This window comes from Ornithorhynchus anatinus, chromosome 16 (assembly GCF_004115215.2).
Source record: "Ornithorhynchus anatinus isolate Pmale09 chromosome 16, mOrnAna1.pri.v4, whole genome shotgun sequence".
In the NCBI taxonomy this organism is placed as follows: Eukaryota; Metazoa; Chordata; class Mammalia; order Monotremata; family Ornithorhynchidae; genus Ornithorhynchus; species Ornithorhynchus anatinus.
Genome location: NC_041743.1, coordinates 7,433,934 through 7,454,011, shown reverse-complemented (window position 1 = coordinate 7,454,011; position 20,078 = coordinate 7,433,934). Strand labels below are relative to the sequence as shown.

At 45.7% G+C, this 20,078-nt stretch overlaps 1 long non-coding RNA gene across 1 annotated transcript in view; it reads left to right on the top strand.

Annotated features, from left to right (window-relative positions):
- Positions 1–19,597, top strand: part of LOC114817380 — a 36,844-nt gene extending 17,247 nt beyond the window's left edge. Inside the window, exon 2 of the long non-coding RNA XR_003765233.2 lies at positions 19,384–19,597. This is a non-coding gene — a long non-coding RNA (uncharacterized LOC114817380). The remainder of the gene's footprint in view (positions 1–19,383) is intronic.
- The last annotated feature ends 481 nt before the right edge of the window (positions 19,598–20,078 follow it).

Sequence of the window (20,078 nt, the reverse complement as noted above, 5' to 3'; positions counted from 1 at the left end):
AGGGAGGATCAGAAAACAGGTCAGCAGACTTGATTAAGAGCAGAGCAAAGAAGAACCAGAGCTGTGTAAGAACTGAGCAAACAGGTTGCACTCCAGAAATTGGTTACCTCATCTATAACTGGCCTCGGTTACCTCATCCATAAAATAGAGATTAAGACTGTGAGCCCCATGTGGGACATGGACTGTGTCCAACCTGATTACTCTATATTTACCCCAGTGTTTAGACTAGTGCCTGGCACATAGTAGGTGCTTAACAAATATAATAAAAGAAAATGAAAGAAAAGTATCCCACATGTCACCAAGTGCCCTGAGCCTCTGTGGACAAAGACAGAATGGAGAACTCCCAGACCAAATGGCATGTCAGAGGGCTTCTGGGAGACTACTGCAAGGAGACAGACTAGCCAGAGGATTACCCATCACAAGAAGGGCCTCTCTCCCGAAAAGCCCTTGCAGAGTTCTATATACCTGAAGGCAGACTCAAAATCATTTTTCTACAGAAACATTCACTCCATGTTTCCCCACTCCTGAAGAACCTCCAGTGGCTGTCCATCCAACTCCACATGATACAGAAACTTCTCACCATCATCAATCATCTTGCCCCCTCCTGCTCACCTCTGTACTCTCCTACTACAAACCAGCCTGCACACTGTGCTCCTCTAATGCCAACATATTCACTATTTTTCTGTTTCATCTATCTTGCCACTGACCTCTCCTACATCCTGCTTCTGGCCTGGAACATCTTTCCTCTTCATATCCAACAGATAAGTACTCTCCCCACCTTTAAAACCTTCTTGAAGGCATATCACCTTCAAGAGGCCTTCCCTAAGTCCTAGTTACCTATTCTCCCACTCCCTTCTGCATCGCCCTGATGTACTTTCTTTGTTCACCAACCCTTCAGCCCCACAGCACTTATGTACATATCCATTATTTATTCATTTATATTAATGTCTATCTCCCTCTCTAGACTTTAAGCTCAATGTGGCCAAGGAATGTGTCTGTTATTGCTATATTGTACTCTCCCAAGTGCTTAGTACAGTGCTTTGACCACAATTAGCTCTCAATAAATATGATTGATTGAAAACAGAGCCAACCCCTGGGACAAGCAAGTCCATTAGCGAACAAGGGTCTATCATTACACGGAAACCACATGGGAGAGGGTGTCGGTCCCACCTCATTCTCACTCGTATCAGGAGCATCATCTTCTAAAACAGATGAAAGCTGTGTCTGTGTGTGTATATGTATGCACAACTCCCTCCTGTTCATGCACTTTCCTCAACACCAAGGCTAAGAGCCCAGCAGCACCTTTTGTTACCTTTACACTAGCTGAGACCCTGACACATTTTCAAGCATTCCCTCTGTCTAATCCTTCAAGCTCAGGTTTTAAAGAACAATAATAATAATGATGAGGATGATGATGCTATTTCTTAAATGCTTTCTGGGTGCCACGCATTGTTCCGAGCCCTGAGCTAGAGACAGATAATCAAGTCACGCGTGGTCCATCTGAAAAGAAACTCTCAATGTAAGACCCCCTCCTTAGTAAAGGAGTCTTTGTCCCCACTTATTATTTCCTGTCTTAAAAAACTCCTCTCATCGATGACAGAATACTTTCTGAAGAAACAGTGACTCCTCGCTTTAACCGGGAGAGGACAGGGCAGGACCGACTCCCTCAAGGGACCTAGCTGGGCATCACAGAAGGTTTTAGGGTACGGCACATTGAGGAACAAGGGCTTAGATGGAGAATGAATGTGGACCTGCTTGTAATAGTAGTTGGGAAAGCTATTGAGTCCCCACTGGCTGAAGTGACTGTACTGAGAACCTGGGAAAGAACAACAAAAGCAAGAGGCACACAAGAAGCTTATAATCTAAAGACATAAGTTTAGATAAGTTTAGATGTCAACTCCATTGAGGTGGTGGGGTTGTTGCCCCACTGGGTTACCACTGGTTGCTAGGGGCAAAGTCATTGTTTTCATCCCACAGTTGTGCGGGGTGACCAGCTGGCTATTCAAAGCAAAGGAAGGACATGGAAATTCCAGGCGCTTCCCAGTGGAAGAGCCTGTTTGGAGTTCACCCCAGGCCAGGCAGGGAAGTACCTGAAAAGTGCAAAGCTCCTCTTTTGCTCAAACCTTCCTCTTGGAAACATTCTCCCTTCCTGTGCAATAGGCCCCAGGCTTGAGGAGGACTCGAAAACCATACCTACTCCCACTGCAAATCTAGGCAGACACTATGTGGCTATTTCAGCTGTGCTGTCAGAATGTCTCTCGCCTGCCTACTCTAGTTAGTTCAAGGGTATTTGAACTGAAAGGGCTTGGTGGAGTTGCTTATCCAACAGGGAAATGAAAGTTCTTTACTATTCTTTACTATTAAACTCTAATCCCAATCTCATTCATCACTATTAAATCTTGGGATTGGCCAAAATATTCCAATGAAGGTGAAAGGAAAAGAGTTCAGAGTTGACTGAAGTCTCTTCAAGAATCTGAGGAATAATCTCTAAAGGTTATATAAACAACTGTAACTAGAACCAAAACTTTTTAAACCTGCAGGGGAAAGCAAAAACAAACTCTAAAACTTTCAAAACCAAAAATCTTTGCTGGCTTCTTTTATGAGTCTGTCTTTCGGAGACCTGAGGATTTTTTTAAAAATAAAATAAGTAGAGAAGAAGTGGCAGTTTTAAATCTGTGATGGACACGTTGGGTTCTTTACCTTTTCTGCATCCACTCCCTTTCCCCCTGCCTCCAGGGGGCATTGTAACCCTCGAGGTTGGCTCTTGGGAAGCCAGAAACACCCAAATAATAGGTGACCACCTTCTGTGCCTCCCTCCCTAGTGGGCATTGCTCCAGAGTCCCTTAGTGGGTCTACTCTGTGGGAGAGGGATCCCAATTCTGGGCCAGTCCTGGCACAACCAGAGCATAAGGCACTAGCAAAACCTGTAATTTTGAAATGTCCTGGGCTTCAACTCTGGGCTTAGTTGCTGAATGAATGAATGAGCCAATCAATCAATAATATTTATTGAGTGCTTACTGTGTGCGGAGCATTGTACCACTTTACCAGAGTAAATAGACACACTCTGTGCCCTCAATGAGTGAATGAGATTGTAAATCTCCAGGGTCTCCCTAAGGTCCGGCAGGTCTACAAAATCATGGCAAGACACCACTGGAGGAATCTAATCTCCTTGTTGTCCCCAGGGTTCCTCAGGTCCAGGATGACCACTTTTACTCCAAATCTGACAACGTTTGGCAAGGGGGAAAGCCCCCATTCTTGTAAGTCCCGGGAAGAAATGGTTCCACCCTGTGTCCAGTTGGTGTGGACCCAAATGGGTCTCTTTTTGAGCTTCCCCTTCTTCTCACTGGCCCCACCACCCCTGGACAAAAGAAGCAGACTGTTGGCATTCCGTTGGCCATTTCTGACTTCACCAGTGCACAAGCTTCTCAGCATGTGGTCAGTCTGGGTAGGACAGCGTTAGGCCCCAGGGCTCCTGGAAGCCCTGGTGGGTGATATTAAGTGGTGCCACCAACTTGAGAGTCAGGACAGGTCAGTCAGTCAATCTTTTTTATTGAGCGTTTACTGTGTGCAGAGCACCATACTAAGCACTTGGAGAGTGCAATATAACAGTAACAAAATAAAGCAGAAGGCAGTGCTGCAAGTAGAATGGCAGGTGGCTTCCAACGTTCCTTGGTCAAACTGATGAAGGAAATGCTGGATTACATAGTTCCTTCTGGCAGAAATGAAGCGGAAAGAAGGAGAGTAAAAGCACCTGAGGAACACAGAGCACCAAGCTTTAAAACTTTGGCTCTTCAAAGATCCGGGGGAAGCAACTGAAGTAGGAGGTAAGAGGAAAGTAGGTTAGGAAGCACCAGACAATGTGGAGGGGAACCGTCAAAAGCTGCCATTTACTTGCAGGTTGGCTTTAGGCAACATACTTAACCCAGGAGATGTGTACCTCCAAATTGTAGAAGAAAGTTAGGTGGTGGTCCTGAAAAGAAAGTCAGTGCATCATGCATTTCCTTTCTATTAATAATAATGGTGGTATTTGTTAAGTGCTACTTTGTGCTAAGCACTGTTCTAAGCACCCCTAATAGGGGTATGTAAATATGTGAGAGTGTTTAGATGCATGCATGTTGTTATTATTGCTAATAATAATAATTCTGGTATTAAAGTGTTTACTAAGTGCCAAGCACTGCATTAAATGCTGAGAGAAAGATATGGAATATTTAGTCCAAGGAGAATAATAATTAATAATTTTGGTATTTGTTAAGCCCTTACTATGTGCAGAGCACTGTTCTGAGCGCTGGGGTAGATACAGGGTCATCAGGTTGTCCCACGTGAGGCTCACAGTCTTCATCCCCGTTTTCCAGATGGGATAACTGAGGCCCAGAGAAGTGAAGTGACTCGCCCACAGTCACACAGCTGACAAGTGGCAGACCCGGAATTCGAACCCATGACTTTGGACTCCCAAGCCTGGGCTCTCTCCATTGAGCCACGCTGCTTCTCAAAGGAAGAACAGGTATTGAATCCCCGTTTTACTGACAAAACCAAGAGAAGTTAAGCGACTTGCACAAGGGCACACAGCAGGTGAGTGACAGAGCCATAATTAGAACTCAGGTCCTTCTGACTCCCAGGCCCGTGCTCTCTCCACTAGACCACCCCTGTGGGCCCCCCCCCTCAGAGACAGACTCCTGTATCTCATAAACCTTGACCACAGAAGGCAGAGCCCTAGCAGACAGAGCCCGAAGGTCAACCCAAGTCTCCTGCTTACCAGAGTAGGACTCTTTCCCCAGTTATAGATAACTGCACGAGGGATGTCGGGCCATTTCGATAGCTAACAGCAAGGCAGTAATAGTACTGCCTGGAAAACAAATACTTAATTGATAATTTTTTGTCGTTGCCTCAATCGCTTCCTCCATTGGCTTCCAGAGAACAGAAGCAGTTAAAGCCTCTTGGCCGATGAGGGAAGAACTGATGGACCAGTTCTCATTTCATTGAGTGTGATTGGACCAAGGAACACCGTTGTTATAGGGCGGGGACAGGAGAGTGAACATCGAAACCTCCGACAACAACATGAGTAGTCATTTGCTAGAAGGATTGCTTGGGGCTTCTATTAATATCTCATGTCTCAAATTTCATACATTACGTGATTATTCATTACCCTTGACAGTAATGCAGCACGCATTAAAACAAAAACAACTTTCTCTCTTTCCTTCCCCACCTTCATTTTGAGAAAACACCTCTCTGGAGGGCATTCTGGTAATCTCCTCAGGTGGGCAGAGACTCGTATTTCTGCCCGTTGTTCGATGAAACGAACTACAGTGAAAGGCACCAATTTAGCTGGAGGTGTCTTCTGCCCTCTTCCCCAGTCTCAAGGAGTCTTTGGCACTGACAAAGTTCTCGGAGGATTGTGAAGGGATCCAAAGTCACCTCTAGGCTGGCTCCAAGCTTGGGGAATGTTGGAAGAACAAAGCAGTACTAGTTCAAAGGGTCACAGAGGATTATGGTGTTTGGGTCGTCCAGATAATCCCTGAAGCCCCTGGAACCTGTGGATGGGCAACTGTGGGGAGATCCCAGAGTAGCCCCACCTGCTCTAAATGAGGAGGGACTAACAATAACAATAATAATAATAATAATCGTGGTATTTGTTAAGTGCTTATAGTATGCCAGGCACTTCATTAAGCCCTGGGGTGGATACGCACAAATTGGGTTGGACATAGTCCCTTTCCCACATGGGACTCACGGTCTTAATCCCCATTTTACAGATGAGGTAGCTGAGGCACTGAAAAGTTAAGTGACTTGCCCAAGGCCACCCAGCAGACAAGTGGCAGAGACAGAATTAGAACCCATGACCTTCTGACTCCCAGGACCGTGATCTATCTGCTACCCCATGCTCCTTCCCTGGCTCTGCCATTTAAAAGGGCGCTCCTCCCCGCCGTCTCCACCCAAGGACACTTAATAAGTACTATCGTTGATAGTGTTGACAGGGGGCCCCTCACATCAATCTCCTTGACTTTTTGACTCTCCCACTTTAAGATTGCTAGTGAAGCTGAGAGGAGGAAAAGACTCGAATGGTAAAACCAGGACTCATTAGCTACAATAGCAGCAAAAGCTTGTCCCAAGGTGGACCATGTCAAGTTTGCCTTGGTAGATTCTTCTAGGCTTTGAGGGGAGTCCAGATGACAGCCATATAGCAGTATGTTCTCTCCAACATGGGAAGAAAACCTACCTCCTTATTATCTCTTTCTCATCTCCTGGGAGATGATGTAAGGAGATGATTCCCTCCTACTAAGACATTGAGCCCCATGAGGGACGGGGACTATGTCCAACCTGATAACTCTGTATCTACCCCGGCGCTTAGTTCAGTGCTTGGCAGTGTGGTCTAGTGGATAGCGCATGGGCCTGGGAGTCAGAAGCATCTGGGTTCTAAACCTCGCTCTGCTACTTGTCTGCTGTGTGACCTTGGACAAATCATTTAACTTTTCTGGGCCTCAGTTACCTCATCCGTAAAATGGGGATTATGATCATGAGACTCATGTGAAACGTACTGTGTCCTACCTGATTAGTTTGTGTCTACCCCAGCACTTAATACAATGCCTGGCACATATTAAGTGCTAAACAAACACTATTTTTTTTTAAAAAAACCACTTATTAAATGCCATTATAATAACATAATGGTGACTAAAGGGCAGAGCTACTGGAGTTTTTGTTTTGTTCTGTTCTTTTTTATGGTGTTTGTTAAGCTCTTACTATGTACCAGTCACAGTATCTGTCTAGGTCACTGCCCACCCAGAGGGGGACCCCGACCGCCCAGTCTGAGGCGAGACCAGTGGAGAGGGGAATAGGGGAGAGAGATGAGAGAAGTGAGATTCAGTAGAAGCTTCCTTTGGACCTTGCCACTGAACTGCTTTGCTCCTCTTTCCTGTCCTGTTCAGGGCAATGACAGTCAGAGACAAGGGCTTAGATTCTATGGACCAGGATGGTTCGATCCGTTACATCAGCTCCTGGGTTGAACTCAATAACAAGCATATGCAGGCACATATCACTTTTCAGAAGTGGTAGTTTCCTACTCCCCCCCATCCACCCTTTTTTTTAGCATAAATGGATCATTAGTTACACTGCGGTTTGGCTCGATGGCGTTTGGCAGGCCAGGGACTGGAGCTGTAGACCTGCGCCTAATTTCCCAGAAAGAGTTTTGATCTTTACGCTTCCCAGGATCTCAAATCAGCTCTCTTCTACACCCAACAAAGACAGGTGGATTCCACCATTCCACCTCTGCAGCTGAGCTCTCCCAACCTTCCCTCTTGGCTCAGATGCAGAGGAGGAGGTTTTTTCCCTGCCTGCTCTCGCAAGACTCGTGGCAAGATCCTCGGACAGAAGCCCAGTGCCCTCCGGCCACTGGGAGTTTCTTCTAAGCAAAACAAAATCCTTCTCCTGACATAGAAAAACAACTAGTGAGGGGCAAAGGGAGTATCCAGTTCTCTGTTGAGAAGCAGCCTCGCCTAGGAGGAGGAGCACGAGGCTGGGAATCAGGAGTCCTGAGTTCTAACCCCAGCTCTGTCACTTTCCTGCTGTGTGACGATGGTCAGGTCATTAAACTTCTCTGGGCCTCAGTTTCCTCATCTGTAAAATGGTGATAAGATACCTGTCCTCCCTCCTTCTTTGACTGTGCAACAAAGACTGTGTCAGACCTGATTTATCTTGTACCTACCCCAGTGCTTAGGACAGTGCTTGACACATAGTGAGTGTTTAAACAATCCCCCCAAACATCATCTTCCATCCTTTTCCATTGGGGATTTTGTAACAGATAGAGATTATGTGTTCATTCATCTGGGTCTTCCTGCTGACCTATAGACTATTCTCAGAACCAAGGGGGAGTGCGACCAAAGCACGGAGATTAGCTTTATATGGCATCTGGGAGAAGAGCTCAATCCCTCCCCTCCAAGAGCTTTTTTTGGATCAGTCTCGGTCTTTCTTCACACCCTTCTCTCTGACCTTTCCTTAATGGGGAGTGTGAAGTGGGGAGAAGAGGGGGGTTTGTTGGGGGTGGGGATTCAGTGGCTGGTCCAGTTTGTTATGTTATCTTTCCCTGGGGGCTCTTGCGATCGGCATCTTTTTCAGCATTTTTAAATAGCAAACTATTTCTAGGACATGTTTTCCCCTTGTCATCATCTAGGTTTAATGAAGTCTGCAAGGAAAGGTCTCTGACAAACAAATCCTCTGTTAACCCAATACTGAGTGGCAGCTATTCCCCAGTTGAATCATCCAAAGGTGAAAGATCTTGGACTTCCAATGAGTTTGAAGGGGACTGACGGATTAGATCTTGTAGGCCTGCCAGGAATATTGGACTATCTGTAGTATGGTTCTTATTCATTGCCTAATTTTCTGCCAGAGAAGTAAAAGAAAGTACTTGACATAAGCAGGTGGCTGACTCTTCTGACCCTCTATCATGCTTTTTCTGACAGTTTTTAGTTAATGATGCTTTTATTTTTACCCCGAGTAGTGATTGTAATGACAGCATCTCACAGGATATCATGACAAATTGTTAATTAGCTAAAATTCATCTGGCCATGATAGTGGAATTGGCTCTAGCTGTTCATTAAATTGCTGTAAATACTGAAATGTTCTCATTCCCCATTCTCTCCTTCTGTTCCCGATTCACCTTCTTTCCCCACCTTGTATTGTTCCCTGTCACCTCCCTCTCCCTCCCCGTCGGTACTACTTCCCCGGTCTCCTCTTGCTCCTCATCTCTGCCTCTCAGACCTAGCACACCTGGAGCCTTAACCCCAGGGTGAAGCTAGAAGGAGGGGAACCCCACTGCTGAGTCACATCCCAGGCCTCCTCCATGGCCCCAGGACGCATTTCATCATCGGGAGCAGGAACAGGTTCTCCGAGAGAGAGTCGCTGCTACTGCCCTCTGGGGCCATGATTCCAGGGCTGGACCTGATCTTCTTAGGCTCAGTCAGAGCTCCCTGAACTGCCCGAGGGCCCATCCCAAGCCCCAGACCTGAAGGTCTAAGCCTTCCAGACTGTGCCCATTCTGCTTAGCTTCTATCTATCCCAGTGCTTATTATGGTATTTGGCACATAGTTGGCACTTGACAAATATCACAGTTATCATTATTCCAGAAAAAACTCCCAGGATGCTTTCTCTGTGACTGGGGGAGCTCGTTATGGGTGGGATTATCTCTCTTTATTGCTGAATTGTACTCTCCCAATAAGCACAGTGCTCTGCAGACAGTAAGTACTCAATAAATACAATTGAATGAATGAACCTCACCCTTGAGTAGGGGAAGCATGGGGGTCAATGACCATGAATAGCCACCTCCCCAAAACCTGCAGAAAAGTATTATGAAGAAGACTGGTCTCCTTAAATCCATATAGTAATGATAATAATAATTATGGTATTTGTTAAGCGCTTACTCTATGGCAGGCACTGTACTCAGCACTGGGGGTGATAAAAGTAAATCGGATTGGACACAGTCCTTGTCCCACATGGGGCTCTCAGTCTCAAGCCCTGTTTTAAAGGTGAGGTAACTGAGGCCCAAAAGGGTGAAGTGACTTGGGCAGCCTCTGGCCTTTCCCAGTGGAAAGTCAGCCCCACAGTCTCCATTCTGATCTGCAACCCATTATTCTAAAGTATTGTGTCAGCATGTGAGAATCTCTCTGAGTGTGGAGAAAGCTATACATAGATATGCTAACCAGGATAACAAAAACTTTCTGGTACTCTGCCACCTGAATGTCCAGTGCCAAATCTCTCCATCAGCTACCTATGTTCCCACTCTCAAGAAAATTAATTTGAATTTAAGGATCATCACATACCACTTTCTCTCCATCCCAGCAGTAAAACTAAACAAGAAGTCCATTGGCTTCAAGGTTCTTCACACTTTCTCCATTGTACTTATTGGCTCCCTTCACTCACTATTACTCAGCTCGTGCTCTTTGCTTCTGCCAACTTTGGCTCCTAACTGAACCCCGCTCTCATCTCACCTGCCTGACACCTTGTTCGTGCTGTTTCCCCAGCCTCTCACTCCCTTGCCCACAAATTCCACCGGACCACAGCTCTCCTTATGTTCAAAGCCCTCCAAAATCCCACTTCCTCCAGATGCCTTCCCTGATTAATTCCCACTGCCCTGAAACGTGTCACCCTAAAACCTCCTCCAGCATTTATGCATTTATTTATATGCATCATCAGCACTTGTGTATATATGCATATTTAATTTTTTATTCTGATTCCACTATTTATAAATAATTTTTGTGTCTCCCGCTTAGACCGTAAGCTCCTTGTGGGCAGAAAATATACGCTGAGCTTCTCTTACACTTTCCCAATCACTTAGTACAGTGCTCTGCATTCAGTAGTCACTCAATAAATACCATTGCCACTATTCCAGTACTGCTACTCTTTAAATCCCTGATCCACAGTGTGGCCGTCTCAGAACTACAGTCAAGTTCTCTATTCCAGGCATTTTGACTCCAACATCTTGCCTTGGCAAAATTTACTATTTTATATCCTACCATCATGCCACCTCCCCACACTGCTCCCTCTGGTTGATTGGTTGGTTAGTCCGGGTCTTTACTCCGTACTTATTATGTGTTAATTCTAGGCTAAACTCTGGAGTAGATGCAAGCATAACAGATGAGACAATCTCTGTCCCTCATGGAGCTCCAAATCTGCGTGAGGGTAGACAGATGCAACAGTGGTAGCTATAGAGACAACAAACCAAGAAGTCAAAGGATAAATATTGGAGTCCTCATACTCATTTCCTGGTCTCCTAAAATCCTCCTTTTTCTGTCTGCTGTATTAGTCAGCAGTATCTACTAAGCCCCTGCTATATGCACAGCACTCTACTAAGCACTTAGGAGAGTACACTACAATTAGGTTGGTAGACATGATCCCTGTCCACAAGGGGCTAATCATCTATCATGGATTACTGCCTTGTTTCTGAAAATTTCCAGGTCATTAATTGACATTTTGAATTTCAGTTTATTATTAATAATCATAAGAAGAAGCAGCCCTGTGGTATTTGTTAAGCACTACTATGTGCCAGATACTGTACTAAAGCTCTGGGAGGGAACACAAGCAAATTATTCATTCAGTCGTATTTATTGAGCACTTACCTTGTGCAGAGCGCTGTATTAAGCACTTGGAAGTACAATTCAGCAACAAATAGAGACAATCTCTGCCCAACAATGGGCTCACAGTCTAGAAATTGGGTTGGATGCAGCCCCTGTCCCACGTGGAGCTCACAGTCTCAATTCCCATTTTACAAGTGAAGAAACTGAGACCCAGAGAAGTGAAATGACTTGCTCAAGGTCATACAGAAGGCAAGCAGAAGAGCTGGGATTAGAACCCATGACCTTCTGACTGTCGGGCTCATGCTAAATCCACTGTGCCGCAGTTTATTTCATTCACTCTCTGGCGAGCAGAATGAAACAAATTAACCAATTTGTTTCTCTCATTCCAAACAGTATGGAGAGTTCAGCAAGCTCCTTGAGTCTTATGAATTTCACTAATTAATGTCCTCTAACCCCCAGTCACTTCCTAGTCTCACCCCACTCTTACCTTGTCTTCTTCCAGCTACCCTAAATGCTCTAAGCTCTTCTAACTCTGTTCTATCTTCTGTATCTAGAGTCAAAACTCTCCTCATAGGCTCTTTCTGGATTAAATTGCCTAAGACTACAATACCTGACAATTTTCAACCCCTTCTACCTGTTTCCAAGAAAATAATAATAAAAGGAGAAAACACAGACTATTTTTTAAAAGGTAGAAAAAGGTATTTGTTGCTTGTATTTATTTTATTTTCTGAGGACATACACTGTGTCTTTTGTTTGTTCTGAGCTTCTCCTAACACACTGAGGGGCTTCAACTGATAATGTTGGAGCCAGTGTTTCTCATCCTAATGCATCTAACACAACCTGGTGTTTGGTGCTTGTGCATGTGCGTGTGTGTGTGTGTGTGTGCGTGCATTTATCACCTAGTACTTGTTCGCTGTACTTATTTTGTGTGTGTGTGTTTGCTCATCATTCAGTGTTCATTTGCTTTGCTTATTTCCTCTAGCAAAGACTGTGAGGGTAGATTGCATTACCTGCATTGTGCTGTGACCATGCAGTCACCTTCATCAAGCTGCTTGTGCGTGTTTAGCTTTGCAAATACACAAACCCCAGAACATATAAATAGAAATGTTGTTTTATTTCTGGATTTAATGCTCATGGGGAAGCTGGCTCAGAGACATAAAAGCTCACCTCTTCCAATTCACTGAACTCTGGGACCATAATTCTTGTAGTTCAGAAAATTAAATAGAGGGTACCAGAGGCAGTAAGAATGTGCGGGAATATTAAGCCCTGCAAATTTGTGTGTGTTTTATATTTTCCCTTGTTATTGCTGCGGAGGTCTTCTACAATATTGTTGCTGCTTTATAAACTGGAAACTGGCCTCTGGGAGATATTTTATTATCAATACCTCTGCATCACAGACTTCAGAATCAATCTATCGACGAGTGGTACTTATTGAGTGCTTACTGTGTGTAGAGCACTGCAGAGTTTGGGAGAGTACAGTGCAGGAGAGATGGTAGACATATTCCCTGCCCATGAGAAACTTGCAGTCTGGATGAGGAGACAGACATTAATATAAACACTAAATTATGGATATGTACATAAGTGGTGTAGGGCTGAGGGTGGGGTAAATATAAAGTGCTCAAAGGGTACAGATCAAAGTGCATAGGCGACATAGAAAGAGAGAGGGAGTAGGGGAAAAGAGGGCTTAATCAGGGAATGTCTCTTAAATTCAGTCCAAGGTCACACAGTCAACCAGGGCTAAGACGCCATTTTCCGGCAGCAGGGACCGAGGGGGACCAAGTGCTTAGTACAGTTTGCTGTGCATACAGTAAGTGCTCAATAAATACTAGTGATTGACTGATTGAGAGGGCTGAATTGGCCAAGAGAGCAAGTGAGGTAAGGTAGAGGCAGGCAGAGACAGGCAGAGACAAAGCGAGAGGGCGAGTAAGTTCAAAAAATGTCTCAGGTAGGATCTCTGGGCCTGGTGAACAATAATGGAAAGGTCAATTGAATGAAATTGTCATTTGAATAGTACCCCACTAAGGCAAAGTCTGAAAAGACTAGAAGTTCGTGCCATACCAGATTTATTATTTATTATGGACCATGCCCTGTTCCTCGAAACATTATCTAACCTTGACTTCGCTGATACTGTCCTCTCGTGGTTCTCCTCCTAATAATAATAATTATGGTATTTATTTAGCGCTTACTATGTGCTAGGCACTATACTAAGCACAGTTCAGTAATTTGGCATGAGCAACAAGCATTTAACGAGCATCACATCAAAAACCCAAACCCAATCACCATTTTGAAACCCTCCAATGTCCCATCTATCCTTCTCCATCAAAAGCCCTAAAAGGAGGTGGTGCCTCACTGTAGGATTGCAACAGTGGTACCCGGGGAAGTCTCCCTGACCAGAGGTGAAATGCACTTTGTAGATGGGTGCTCTGTGAACTTTTTCTTTGCTCCCTTCTCTGCCTTATCTCATTTCCCTGATTTTCCCTTAAAAAGAGGGGAGAAAAATTTCCAGAATATGTGTGAAGTCATGTTGCCTAGGTTTTCAGCCAGTTCCTCTTCATCCAGCTTTGGAGTTGCTCCAGCCATTTGGTAGTATTTCTCCTGGCACCAAAGAAGGAGTTAGAGGGGAAAAATTCTAAAGAAATATGGCACAGCTGGCAAAAATAAGAACCGAATTCACAAGTGGAGAAAGTGTAGAGCAGAAGGGATTGCACGTATTTCACAGATTGAAAAGGAAAGTGACCATTTTGCAGGGTTCAGACGTCCTCCGGTGATGGATTAGCACACAAGCTAGTGTGCATGATGGCACTGAAAACGGAGCTAGCCACAAAATAGAACTTTCTCCAGGATTTTGTTTGGGTTGGAGAACATACAAACTGGGCACATTTGGGGGCAGTTGTGTGCAGTGTAGCTCCTTACTGGCTTGAATCTCTCTATGGAAGAGTCTTTCTGCGAGGAGAGCAGTCCCTCAAGGGTAGCCATCATTTAACTGCTCCCTGGCACATTTCTCTAATCTCCCCGGTCAAAGATTCCTCTTGAGTCCAGGAGCCTGAAGAACCAGAGGGGCTAGCTTGCCCTGGTCCTATTTTCACCCTGGGAATTTCCAGAGTTGAAGGACTTCCCCAGAGAGAGAGGTGAATGAACATATACAGAGGGTGAAAGGAAACTCTGAGGCTTCCAAACTTCCAAAGAGATGCTTCACACTCTTCAGTTTTTCTTCTCCCCATGGTCGGAAACAGCCAAAAGATCTCCTACTCCTTGATTCTCCTTGTATTTACTTTGCCGTTTTCTTAGCTCCCTAAGCCACTCTTCGGGGTATCTTCCTCCTCTTCTCTTCCTGGAATTCTTTCTCCTTCAGGCTCTCTTCTTCCCCCTCCAACCAGTGACTGGAACCTTTTTTGATAGTCTCTTCTCCCACCTTTTATGCTTTGGAGAGGCATACCCTCTAGCCTATGGATCTTCTTCCTCTCTCGTATAGGAACCAAAATGGGGGATGGGGAGGGATGCCAGAACACAGGCCTGAGATTTCCCAAATCCCCAGTGTACAACACATTTGACATTTTAATAATTAATAATTTTAGCAATAATTCAGTCCCTGTACCATCTTTCACTGCTCTCTCTCTCTCTCTCTCTCCATTTCCTCCTCCACTCCCAGGATGTCCCATGCCATGTCAGCTCACAAACCACTCATTTTATTTCCTCTGTGCATCCCAGCTTCCCAACTTTTTTAAGCATAGGGCCATCCATCAGTGGTGATACTCTCTCTGACTGCTCAGAAAGACACAGAATTTCAACTCATCCTTTACACTCTCAGGACACAGCTCTATCACTACCACTCTCCCCAAAACCAGTGAACCTCAGTGTCTCTTTCTCCACATCAGCAAAATTTCCTTCCTTCCATTTAGTCTCACTTCTGCCACCCTCTGCATTCTCTTTTGACCTTTGGTGCTTCCCACCACAGTACCTCAACCTCCTGTTGCCCTTCATTTTCCCTACTCCTCTTTTCCTCGCTTTCTTCTGAGCCATTACACGATCACTTCATCATTCTGTTTCCTCTTTCCACCTCCTCCTTCATGCCTATTCCTACCTCATATCTGAAATCACCTGCTTCCCCCTGGTCCTCTGTAAAACTCATTTCTTCCAGAAATATGCTCTTGGGTCACCTCTATGGATAATACCATACCCGGAGCAGGCAGACTTATCAACCTCTTCTCTCTAGGATCATCTCTTTCTCTGACAAATGTAACTGTTTCCTTTTCCCCTGGAGTATGGGGCTATCATCGGTCCCATGGAGGCTGAAAGCCTACTGAAAGCCTAAAGGCTGAAAGTAGGGGCTGTGTCTAACAGTGCTCTCTGGGCATTGCCAAATTACTTCTGGCACCCCACAAATGTTTATTATCAACAACCACTACCTCTCTGCAGTACAGTTTCTTGTCACATAATGAGGAAAATGATCATTTTGCTTTATTTTGCCTCCCATCATAAAAATAGTTTGCAAATCATGTTGAGCATATTGGGTAAAAGTCATTGATGAGTCATGTGTTATGATCTCAGGGTTGTCATGGAAAAACGGGTTCTTCTAAATCTTTCTAGAGCTCTGTACACATTAAGCGCTCAATAAATACCATTGATTGATTTGTTGAGGGCCACTATTTGCAGTCCATAGCAATAAGATAGCAATAAGTTATTTGGGAAGTGCGAAACAAAGAAGTGGCACATTCCTTTCCCTCAAGGAGCCTGCAGCCGATTGGGGGAGACAGACATGAACATGTACACATACAGTAAATAACTGAATGTACCGCTGAATAAATATATATTTCCAGTGTTGAGGATGAGTATAGGTAAGTACCTAAATGCTAGCGCTGGCTGATGGCGTTTACAACTTGGAGTGCTGGGAGTTTTTCATTCATTAGCAAGAGCCGTCGGTAAGAGGGGGAGCTTCTTTTTAAAGTAGAGCTCGCCTTGCAGTGACTTGGGTAATATGCTGTCAACTAGAATTTAAATCACCCTTGAATGATTTCCAAAGTGTTTTCATCTCAATTACCTTATTTTAGGGTTTTTTTATGGTATTCATTAACCATCATCATCAATGGTATTTATTGAGTGCTTACTGTATGCAGAGTACTGTAGTAAGCAGTTGGGAGAGTACAATCCAACAGAGTTGGTAGACACATTCCCTGCCCACAGTGAGCTTACAGTCCAGAGGGAGACAAATATTAATTTAAATAAATAATTTATCATGTATAATTTATATATATGTACATAAGTGGTGTGGGGCTGAGGGTGGGGCAAATATCAAATGCCCAGAGATCACAGATTCTAATTCGAATCTAATTCTAATTTGCCACCTGTGTGCTGTGTGACCTTAGGTAAGTCACTTAACTTCTCTGTACCTCAGTTCCCTCTAAGCACTTGCCGACTTCACTGCCTTCTGTCTTTCCCCACTCCAGTCCATACTTCACTCTCCTGCGGGAATCATTTTTCTACAAAATGTTCAGGCCATGTTTTCCCACTCCTCAAGAAACAGGAGTGGTTGCCCATCCATCTCTGCAACAAACAAAAACTCCTCATTATTGGCTTTAAAACATTCAATCACCTTACCCCTCTTATCTCACCTCCCTATTCTCTTGCTACAACCCAGCCCACACAGTTCACTCCTCTAACACTAAACTTCCCACTCTACTTTGATCTTGTCTATCTCACCACCCACCTCCCGCCCACATACTGCCTCTAGCCTGGAACGCCCTCCCTTCTCATATCCAACAGACAATTACTCTCTCCCCCTCCTAAGCCTTACTGAAGGCACATCTCCTCCAAGAGGCCTTCCCTGACTAAGCCCTCTTTTCCTTTCTTCCACTCCCTTCTGTGCCCCCCTGACACGCTCTCTTTATTTGCTCTCTTTAGTCACCTCCCCCCTCCCCCAGCCTCACAGCACTTCTGTCCATAGCTGTAATTTATTTCTATTAATGTCTGCCTCCCTCTCTAGACTGTAAGCTCGTAGTGAGTGGGAAATGTGTCTGTTTACTATTACATTGTACTCTCCCAAGAACTTAGTATGGTGCTCTGCACACAGTAAAGTGCTCCATAAATACCACTGAATGAATGAATGGTTGGGGATTAAGACTGTGAGCCTTATGTGGGACATGGACTGTGACCAACCTGATTAGCTTTTATTCAATAGTATTTATAGTATTTATTGAGCGCTTACTATGTGCAGAGCACTGTACTAAGCGCTTGGGATGAACAAGTCGGCAACAGATAGAGACAGTCCCTGCCGTTTGACGGGCTTACAGTCTAATCGGGGGAGACGGACAGACGAGAACAATGGCACTAAACAGTGTCAAGAGGAAGAACATCTCATAAAAACAATGGCAACTAAATAGAATCAAGGCGATGTACAATTCATTAACAAAATAAATAGGGTAACGAAAATATATACAGTTGAGCGGACGAGTACAGTGCTGTGGGGATGGGAAGGGAGAGGTGGAGGAGCAGAGGGAAAAGGGGAAAATGAGGCTTTAGCTGCGGAGAGGTAAAGGGGGGATGGCAGAGGGAGTAGAGGGGGAAGAGGAGCTCAGTCTGGGAAGGCCTCTTGGAGGAGGTGATTTTTAAGTAAGGTTTTGAAGAGGGAAAGAGAATCAGTTTGGCGGAGGTGAGGAGGGAGGGCGTTCCAGGACCGCGGGAGGACGTGACCCAGGGGTCGACGGCGGGATAGGCGAGACCGAGGGACGGTGAGGAGGTGGGCGGCAGAGGAGCGGAGCGTGCGGGGTGGGCGGTAGAAAGAGAGAAGGGAGGAGAGGTAGGAAGGGGCAAGGTGATGGAGAGCCTTGAAGCCTAGAGTGAGGAGTTTTTGTTTGGAGCGGAGGTCGATAGGCAACCACTGGAGTTGTTTAAGAAGGGGAGTGACATGCCCAGATCGTTTCTGCAGGAAGATGAGCCGGGCAGCGGAGTGAAGAATAGACCGGAGCGGGGCGAGAGAGGAGGAAGGGAGGTCAGAGAGAAGGCTGACACAGTAGTCTAGCCGGGATATAACGAGAGCCCGTAATAGTAAGGTAGCCGTTTGGGTGGAGAGGAAAGGGCGGATCTTGGCGATATTGTAGAGGTGAAACTGGCAGGTCTTGGTAACGGATAGGATGTGTGGGGTGAACGAGAGGGACGAGTCAAGGATGACACCGAGATTGCGGGCCTGCGGGACGGGAAGGATGGTCGTGCCATCCACGGTGATGGAGAAGTCTGGGAGCGGACCGGGTTTGGGAGGGAAGATGAGGAGCTCAGTCTTGCTCATGTTGAGTTTTAGGTGGCGGGCCGACATCCAGGTGGAGACGTCCCGGAGGCAGGAGGAGATGCGAGCCCGAAGGGATGGGGAGAGGACAGGGGCGGAGATGTAGATCTGCGTGTCATCTGCGTAGAGATGGTAGTCAAAGCCGTGAGAGCGGATGAGTTCACCGAGGGAGTGAGTGTAAATGGAGAACAGAAGAGGGCCAAGAACTGACCCTTGAGGAACTCCAACAGTTAAAGGATGGGAGGGGGAGGAGGCTCCAGCGTAGGAGACCGAGAATGATCGGCCAGAGAGGTAAGAGGGGAACCAGGAGAGGACAGAGTCCGTGAAGCCAAGGTGAGATAAGGTATGGAGGAGGAGGGGATGGTCGACAGTGTCAAAGGCAGCAGAGAGGTCAAGGAGGATCAGAATGGAGTAGGAGCCACTGGATTTGGCAAGAAGGAGGTCATGGGTGACCTTAGAGAGAGCAGTCTCGGTAGAGTGGAGGGGACGGAAGCCAGATTGGAGGGGGTCTAGGAGAGAATGGGAGTTAAAGAATTCTAGGCATCGATTGTAGACGACTCGTTCTAGGATTTTGGAAAGGAAGGGTAGTAGGGAGATAGGACAATAACTGGAGGGGGAAGTGGGGTCAAGAGTGGGTTCCACCCCCAGCGCTTAGTACTGTGCCTGGCAAATGGTAAGCGCTTAACAGATACCATTACAAAAAAAAAAATTGGTCTTCTGACTCCCAGACCTATGTTCTTTCCACTAGGTGATGCTTCTTCTCAAGAAGAGGGTTCCCCCTCCTTTTTGTCCCCTCTGTGAAAATTGGGTTGGGGGAATGACTTCCTTGGGTTCCTGCCCCTAGGGAGCGCCAGTTACACATCTGATATCTTAGTTTCCTCTGGGGGAGAGAGAAGGGAGGAGGCATCTTCCCTCCCCCTACCTTCCCAGCTCAAAATTCAGTGCCAAGGCCAACTCCCGGGGCCTTGACCATTGAGCTGGAAAGAACTGGGTTTCTACTGTAGCCAACGTCCTCTATCCAATCTGATCTCCCCCTTTCTCCCCTGCCAGGCAAATGACAGCAAGCAGTGGCGAAGGAGCCAGCCTGGTAACAATCGGAGGAGACTGTGATGACGATTCTTCCGACTGGAACTTCCAGCAATCTTAAAGGCTTTGCCTCTGGTTATGAATATTAAAAAGGAAAAGAAGCTTTCAGCAAGTGCAGAGAATTTGTGATAAATCACTAAGTCTTGGCTCATATTGATTAAACGCAATTCATAATTCAGACAGGTGATGGGCATTCATTGTGGCCTCCTCTTCCTGGAGATTATCGGCAGCAAAAACATGCTAATGGCAAGATGGGGATGCAGCAGCAAGCCAGAGTTGGGAGGATGCCGTGTCCTTTGACTAAACTGGTTCTGCACTCATCATCAGTTAAGAGATAAGGTTGTATTAGTTGAAAATGTACCTTCTCTCCACCTGGGGGGTGCAGGGGATTATGGGTTTCCCATCTGTGAAGAAGATCTATTGTGTCAGGCAGCAACGCACTGTACTGCAAGCATGATCTCTATCTTCCTCATTTTCCTTTTCGTTGAATACTGCTTATCAGTCATTCTCATATTCCTGACCCCATGCAGAGTTCTAATCAGGACTAGTTAAACTGACCAAGTTCTGATATTGAACGGGGCTCAAGAGTCACACATGGCCCAGTCAGCATGTACGTTTGCTTGGATCCTCCCTGTTGTGTGAAGGAGGCTACTAGCGAT